Genomic DNA, 8,398 nt, shown 5'->3' on the forward strand with positions numbered 1-8,398 from the left:
TGCTGAATTTATGGATCAGTTCTAGTAGGCTTGTGGTGGAGTCGGTCAGATTTTCCATGTAGTGTATCATGTCATGTGCAAAAAGTGAAGGTTTCACATCATCTTTGCCAATTCTGATGTCTTTTATTTCCTTTTGTTGTCTGATTGCTGATGCTAGGAATTCTGCACTGTGTTAAACAACAGTGGTAAGAGTACATATCCTTGTCGTGTTCCTGATCTCAGGGGGAAAGCTCTCAGTTTTTTCCCATTGAGGATGATATTAGCTGTGGCCTTTTCATAAATGGCTTTTATGATGTTTATTTATTAGGGTGCTCTATTTTGTCAAATGCTTTTTCTGCATCTATTGACAGGATCATATGGTTTTTATCCTTTCTTTTGTTAATGTGATGTATCACACTGATGGATTTGTGAATATTGTACCAGCCCTGTAACCCAGGAATGAATCCCACTTGGTCATGGTGGATAATTCTTTTTATATGCTGTTGAATTTGATTTGCTAGTATCTTGTTGAGTATTTTTACATGTGTATTTATTACGGATATTGGTCTGTAGTTCTCTTTTTTGGGAGTGGGTTTCCTGTCTGGTTTGGAAATCAAATGATGCTGGCTTCATAGAATGATTCTGGAAGTTTTCCTTCTATTTCTATTTTTTGCAATAGCGTGAGAGGAATGGGTATTAACTCTGCTTTAAATGTCTGGTAGAATTCCCCTGGGAAACCATCTGGTCCCGGGCTCTTATTCTTTGGGAAATTTTTGATAATGGATTCAGTTTTTTCACTGGTTATGGATCTGTTGAGACTTTCTATCTCTTCCTATTTGAATTTTGGGAATGTATGTGCATTTAGGAATTTGTCTATTTCTTCAAGGTTGTTAGTTTGTTGGCATATACTTTTAAAAACTATGGAATGCTTTATGAACTTGTGTGTCATCCTTGTACAAAGGCCATGCTAATGTTCTCTGTTTTGTTCTGATTTTACTATATGCACTGCCAAAATGAGCACAACTACACAGGCTTTGAAGTGAGGCTGCTTGTGTTCAAACCCAGACTCTTCCATTTACAACTGTATAACATAGTGCATCCTATCTAACTTCGCTGTGCCTCCATATTCTCATGTGTGAAATGATAATTATAATATCTGTTTTATAGAAATGTTATGAGGGTTATACTACTTAGTGTATGTGAAGTATTAGAAAAGTGCCTGGCATATATATATGATGCAATTGCATTGCATATGTTGTTCTGCAACTTCCATTATATTAGTACAGATAAAGGCAATACAGTGTACTGATTTAGTAAGTGGATTCTAAATCAAATTGCCTGGTGTGGATACTAGTCCTACCATTTACTATGTTTATGAACTTCAAAAAGTATATAACCTTTTTCTGTTTTTGTTTCTTTTATAAAATGCAAATAAGAGCTTCTGTATTTTTAAGTTTTATTTGATTCCAGTTAGTTAACATGAAGTGTAATATTAGGCTCAGGTGTATAATATAGTGATTCATCACTTCCACACAACACCCAGTGCTCATCACAACAAGTGCACTCCTTAATCCTCATCAACTTTCTAATACATTCCCCCATGCATCTCCATTCTAGTAACCCTCAGTTTATTCTTTGTAATTAACAGTATGTTTCTTGGTTTGCCTCTTTCTCTTTTTTTGGTCCCTTTCCTTATTTATTTTGTTTCTTAAATTGATATATGAATGAAATAATATGGTATTTGCCTTTGTCTGACTGACTTATTTTACTCAGGATAATACTCTCTAGCTCCATCCATGTCATTCCAAAAGGCAAGCTTTAATTCTTTTTTATGGTTCAGTAATCTTCCATTATGTGTGTGTGTGTGTGTGTGTGTGTATAACAGCGCTGATTATATATGTAATATGTAATATATAATATGTATGTATGTATAATTATATGTTACATATAACACAGTTTCTGTATTTATTCATTAGTAAGTGGATATTTGAGCTGTTTCCATGAAGTGGTTATTGTAGATAATCCAACTATAAATATCAGGATGCATGTATCCCATTGAAATAGTATTTTTGTAGCCTTTGGGTAAATATCTCATAGTGCAATTACTGGATATTAGGGTTATTAAGAATAAATAATATCTATTCTTCCTAAACTATTCCAAGAAAAAGAAAAGGAATTAAAACTTCAAAATTCATTCTGTGAGTCCAACATTATCCTGATACCAAAACAACATCACTAAAGGAGAAATAAAGGCCAATATCCCTGATGAACACAGATGGAAAAGTTCTCTACAAAATACTAGTGAAACGAATCCAACAATGCATTAAAAAGATCATTCACCATGACCAAGGAGGATTTATCCCTGAGTTGCAAGGTGGGCCCAACATTCACAAATCAATCAACATGATACATCATATTAATAAGAAAAAGAAAACAGTAAGAACCACCATATGATCCTTTCAAGAGATGTAGAAAAAGCATTTTACAATGTACAACATCCATTCATAATAAAAACCCTTAACAAAGTAGGGATAGAGGAAACATACCTTAACATCATAAAGGCCATATATGGAAACCCTATAGCTAATATCATCCTCAAGGGGAAAAATCTGCGAGCTTTTCCTCTGTGGTTAAGAACAAGACAGGATGTCCACTCTCACCACCGTTATTTAACATAGTACTAGCCACAGTGACCAGACAAGAAAACGTAATAAAAGGCATCCAAATTGGCAAGGAAGAAGTTGAACATTCACTCTTCTCAGATGACATGATACCTTAGATTGAAAACCCAAAAGACTATACCACAAAATGGCCAGAACTGATATGTGAATTCTGCAAATTCACAGAATATAAATCAATGTACATAAATCTTTTGCATTTCTACACACCAATAATGAAGCAACAGAAAGCAACAGAACTCTACTCTAATAGCCATAAAACACTAATGAAATAAATTGAAGATGACACAAAGAAATGGAAAAGCATTCCAAGTTTATGGAATGGAGGAACAAATATTGTTAAAATGTTTATACTATTCAAAACAATCTACACATTTAATGCAAACCCTGTCAAAATAGTACCAGCACTTTTCACAGAGCTAGAAGAAACAATACTAAAATTTGCATGGAACCACAGAAGAAAAACCCCAAATTACAAAAGAAACTTTGAAAATGAAAAGCAAAGCTGGAGGCATCAGAATTCTGGACTTCAAGTTATATTACAAACGTGTAGTGACCAAGACAGTATGTTACAGGCACAAAAATAAACATATAGATCAATGGAAATGGAACAGAATAGAAAACCAATAAACACCTCATCTATATGGCCAATTAACCTTCAGAAAAGCAAGCATGAACATGCAATGAAAAAAAGACAGTCTCTTCTACAAGTAATGTTTGGAAAAGTGGACAGCTGCATGTAAAACAATGACCTGGACCACTTTCTAACACCATACAAAGAAAATAATTCAAATGGATGAAAGACCTAAATGTGAGACAGAAAACCATAAAAATTCTATAAGAGAACACAAGCAGTAAACTCTTTGACATCAGCTGTAGCAACTTCTTTCTGTATATGTCTCCTAAGGTAAGGGAAACAAAATTGAAAATAAGCTATTGGGACTACATAAAAATAAAAAGCTTCTGGGCTCTCTTGAAGATGGCAGAGAAGTAGGGAGCTCTGTACTTTTTGCCCACCCACATCTATCAAACTAAGAAGAACTGAAGCCACAATACTCTGATCCGCAAGAGTTGGGAAAAAAAGAGACAGAGTCCACTAAGAAGACAGCCTCATAGGTGCATGAGTGCAAACTGAGGAAGATAAAAATGGGCCAGGACCCAGAAACTTGGAAGGGAGGGAGCCCCCTCTGCGGAGAGCTGCACAGAGCTGCAGAGAGACAGAGAGATGAAAAGAGAAAGACGCTGAAAATGCTCATAGAGCTATCTCTAGAGAAGAGAAAAACCTTGGCCTGGGACAAAGAGGGATCCTATCATCCTACCCGTAACCACAGGGTATGGGGAGAGACATCTTTTCTCTCTAGCTGAGGTGCATTCATTGGTCTAGGCACTGTGATCCGATCCCAGACAGCACCAGGAGAAACTCCTCCCCGACTCTCCCTACTAGGTCCCCAGCCAAGAACCCGCCCTGGAATGCAGAAGTACATTTCGGGCAGTATCATTAAAGTGCGTGGACTAGGATCTGGAAATGAGGCGGGACTTGAAAAATACAACTTGGTCTACCCATGGAACAAGAAGATCACACCCAAAAAAGTGTGATGGAATGCTTGGTTTAAGCAGGGACTGGGGTGCCGCCATTCTTCTCCCCACAACCACCAAGGTAGGAGGGCCCACAGGACAATAGTGGAGGCGAGAACTGCCTACAATAAAACATGCCCAACCGAGCTAGAGAGCTGCCTTTTTCCCCTCCCCCTGAGCTAGGGCGAGACCAACACTGATGCATTACTATGATTAGATCAAACCTTGCTATTCAGATATATTTTACCTTATCTCATTCTTAGCTCTCCCTTCCACAATACTGGGTGTGTGGCACATTGGTTTGCCTAAATAGTCATACTTAATCCATTCTCTTCATGCTACCTTAATTTCTCTCTCTCTGGAATAATCAGACTATACAGTTTCTTTGGGTAACATTTTCTTCGTTTTTTTTTTTTTCTCCTCACCTCCTACCATATTCTCTTTTGCTCTCCGAATTAAGCCTTTTAGTCTCTTTCTGGTTAATGTTCAATTTCACTTCCTCTACACCCCGGTCTCTTCCCTCTTTGTATGCACAATTACAACAGGACTACCTCCACCCTACTCTTTATCTGTATCTGGGATTTTTGGTTTTATGATTTTAGACTGTCCTTTCTCTTTTGTTGTTTTTGTCCCCACCCCACTTTTTAAATTTCTGTTTCTTTTTTATTCCTTTCCTCTTTTGGTTGTCTTCTTTATTAGGTATATCTGTGTGTTTGCATCCTTTTGTTCCCTGTGTGTTTGCTGTCTGTTTTCCCTTTCAGGGCTACCTCAAGAAACAAGCTAAAGTACACATGGTGGACTGTCCAAAATATCACTGAGTAGAGAAATTAAATAACCAAAGGCACAAAAAGAGAAACCAAGAGAGACCATTAAAAGGACACTTCTTAAACAAACAGGCCCTAGACAATCAATGAACCTCCGTTGATATAGCAGTACTCACAGGTGCAGAGTGCATAACAAGCTTTTAAAACTGACAGGAGACAGAAAGCTGGATAAAGTGATGAGAAGAACTCTCCTTTAAAGAAATTCCAGGAAGAAGTAACAGCTACAGAATTGTTCAAAACAGATATAAGCAACATAATGGAGCAAGAATTTAGAACGATTGTTATAAAATTAATTGCTGGGCTTGAGAAAAGCGTGAAAGACATCAGATAAGCTATTTCTACAAGGCGGAGGGATCTTAAAAATAGCTGCAATGAGTTAAAAGTGCTAATAATGAGGTGCATAATAAAATGGAGGCTGCAACAGCACAAACTGAATAGGCAGAGAGGAGAATAGGTGACTTAGAAGACACAATTATAGAAAAAGAGGAAGCTGAGGAAAAGAGATAAATTGATACAAGAGCACAAAAGAGAAATGTAGAACTGAGTGATGCAATCAAACAGAACAATATTCGTATCATAGGAATTCTTGAAGAAGAAAGAGACAAATCTTCTGAAAGGTACTTCATCAAATCATAGCCAAGAACTCCCCCAATCTGGGGAATGAAATAGACTTTGAAATCCAAGAGGCACAGAGAACTCCCTTCAGATGTACTTTGAATGGATGTTCTGCACGACATATAGAAAAACTGGCAAAATACAAGATAAAGAGAGAATTCTGAAAGCATCTAGGGATGAAAGGGCCCTAACATACAAAGGGACACCTATCAGAGTGGTTACAGACCTATCTAATGAAACATGGCAGGCCAGAGAGAAATGACAGGAAATCTTCAATGTGATGAACAGAAAAAATATTCAGTCAAAAATCCTTTATCTATCAAACCTGTAATTAAGAATAGAAGGAGAGATGAAGGTGTTCCCAAATAAACAATCATTGAGAGAATTCATCACCACCAAACCAACCCTACGAGAAATTCTAAGATGGACTCTATGAGGGAAATGTTGCAAGACATACAAGGTACCAGAGACACAACTACAATCATGAATCCTACAAAGAACACAATGAATTTAAACCCATGCATTTTAATAATAACACTGAATGTAAATGGACTAAAAGCTCCAATCAAGCGATATTGGGTATCAGAATGGATAAAAAAAATCCATCTATTTGCTGTCAAGAAGAGATACATTTTATACATGAAGACAACTTCAGATTGAAAGTAAGGGGTTGGAGACTCTCATTTGCAACTGGAAGACAACAGAAAGCCAGAGTATCCATACATATATTGGACAAAGTTGACTTTAAAGTAAATACAGTAACAAAAGATGAAGAAGGACACTATATAATAATTACAGGGAACCTCCTTCAGGATGAGCTAACAATTATTAACATCTATGTGCAGAATTTGGGACAACCCAAATACATAGAACAATTAATCACAAACAGAAAATATATTATTGATAAAAATGGGCTAATTGCAGGGGATTTTTACAATCCACTTACAGCAATGGATGGATCAACCACACAGAAAATCACTAAAGAAACAATGGACCTGAAGGACACATTTGGGAAAATGGATTTTACAGATATATTTAGAATGCTACATCATGAAGCTAGGGAATTCCCTTTCTTCTCAAGTGTGCATGGCACATTCTCCAAGATAGACCACCTATTGGGTCATAAAACAGCCCTTCATGAATAGAAACGAATTGAGATCATACCATGCACACTTTCAGATCACAATGGTATGAAACCTGAAATCTCTCCCAGGAAAAATCCTGGAAAACCTCCAAAAACATGGAGGTTAAAGACCACCCTACTAGAGAACTATTGGGCTAATCAGGCAACTATAGAAGAAATTCAAAAATATATGGAAACAAATGGAAATGAAAATACAACAATCCAAACTCTCTGGGATACATTAAAGGCAGTCCTTAGAGGAAAATATATTGCAATCCAGGCCTATTTCAAGAAACTAGAAAAAGCACAAATTCAAAATCTAACAGAGCACCAAAAGGAACTAGAAGTGGAGAAGCAAGAGCACCCCAAACCCAGCAGAAAAAAAGAAGGAATAAAGATCAGGGCAGAAATAAATAATATAGAATTTAAAAAGTTGAAATTATCAATAAAACCAAGAATTGGTTTTTTGAAAAAAAAATAAACAAAATTAGTAAACCACTAGCCAGGTTTCTCAGAAAGAAAAGAGAGAGCACCCAAATAGACAAACTCACAAATGAAAATTAATCTATTACAACGAATACCTCAGAAATACAAGCAATTATCAGGGAATATAATGAAAAATTACATGCCAACAAATTGGACAACCTAGAAGAAATGGATGTCCTACACACATGAACTACCAAATTCAAACGGGAAGAGATAGAAAATATGAACAGACCCATATCCAATGAGGAAATTGAATCAGTTATCAAAAAGCCAGATGGCTTCCCTGGGGAATTCTACCAGACATTTAAAGCAGAGTTAATACCCATTCCTCTCAATCTATTCCAAAAAATAGAAATAGAAAGAAAACCTCCAGACTGATTCTATGAAGCCAGCATCATTTGATTCCCAAACAAGACAGGAAACCCACCCCCAAAAAAGGGAACTACAGGCCAATAACAATAATGAATACAGATGCAAAAATAATCAACAAGATACCAGCAAATCAAATTCAACAGATATAAAAAGAATTATCCACCATGGTCAAGTGGGATTCATTCCTGGGTTACAGGGCTGATACAATATTTGTAAATCCATCAGTGTGATATATCACATTAACAAAAGGAAAGATAAAAACCATATGATGCAGTCAACAGATGCAGAAAAAGCATGTGAAAAAACTCAGCATTTTTCTTAAAAAAAAAAAACAACCTTGAGAACGCTGGGATAGAAGGAACTTACTTAATCAACATAAAAGCCATTTATGAAAAGCCCACAGCTAATATCATCCTCAATGAGAAAAAACTGAGAACTTTCCCCCTGAGATCAGGAACACGACAAGGATGTATACTCTCACCACTGTTATTTAACACAGTGTGGAATTCCTAGCATCAGCAATCAGACAACAACAGGAAATAAAAGGCATCAGAATTGGCAAAGATGATGTGAAACCTTCACTTTTTGCACATGACATGATACACTACATGGAAAATCTGACCGACTCCACCACAAGCCTACTAGAACTGATCCATAAATTCAGCAAAGTTGCAGGGTACAACTCAACATACAGAAATCAGTTGCATTTCTATACACCAATAATGAAGCAAGAGAAAGAGAAATAA

The 8,398-nt window shown here is 36.5% G+C and overlaps 1 non-coding gene across 1 annotated transcript; it reads right to left on the minus strand.

Moving 5' to 3' along the window:
* Positions 1-893: 893 nt before the first annotated feature.
* On the minus strand, positions 894-1,000 carry LOC115284468. Its single transcript, XR_003905221.1, has one exon. It is a non-coding gene; the product is annotated as a U6 spliceosomal RNA (small nuclear RNA).
* Positions 1,001-8,398: the final 7,398 nt, after the last annotated feature.

Source organism: Suricata suricatta, chromosome X (genome assembly GCF_006229205.1).
Source record: "Suricata suricatta isolate VVHF042 chromosome X, meerkat_22Aug2017_6uvM2_HiC, whole genome shotgun sequence".
Lineage (NCBI taxonomy): Eukaryota > Metazoa > Chordata > Mammalia > Carnivora > Herpestidae > Suricata > Suricata suricatta.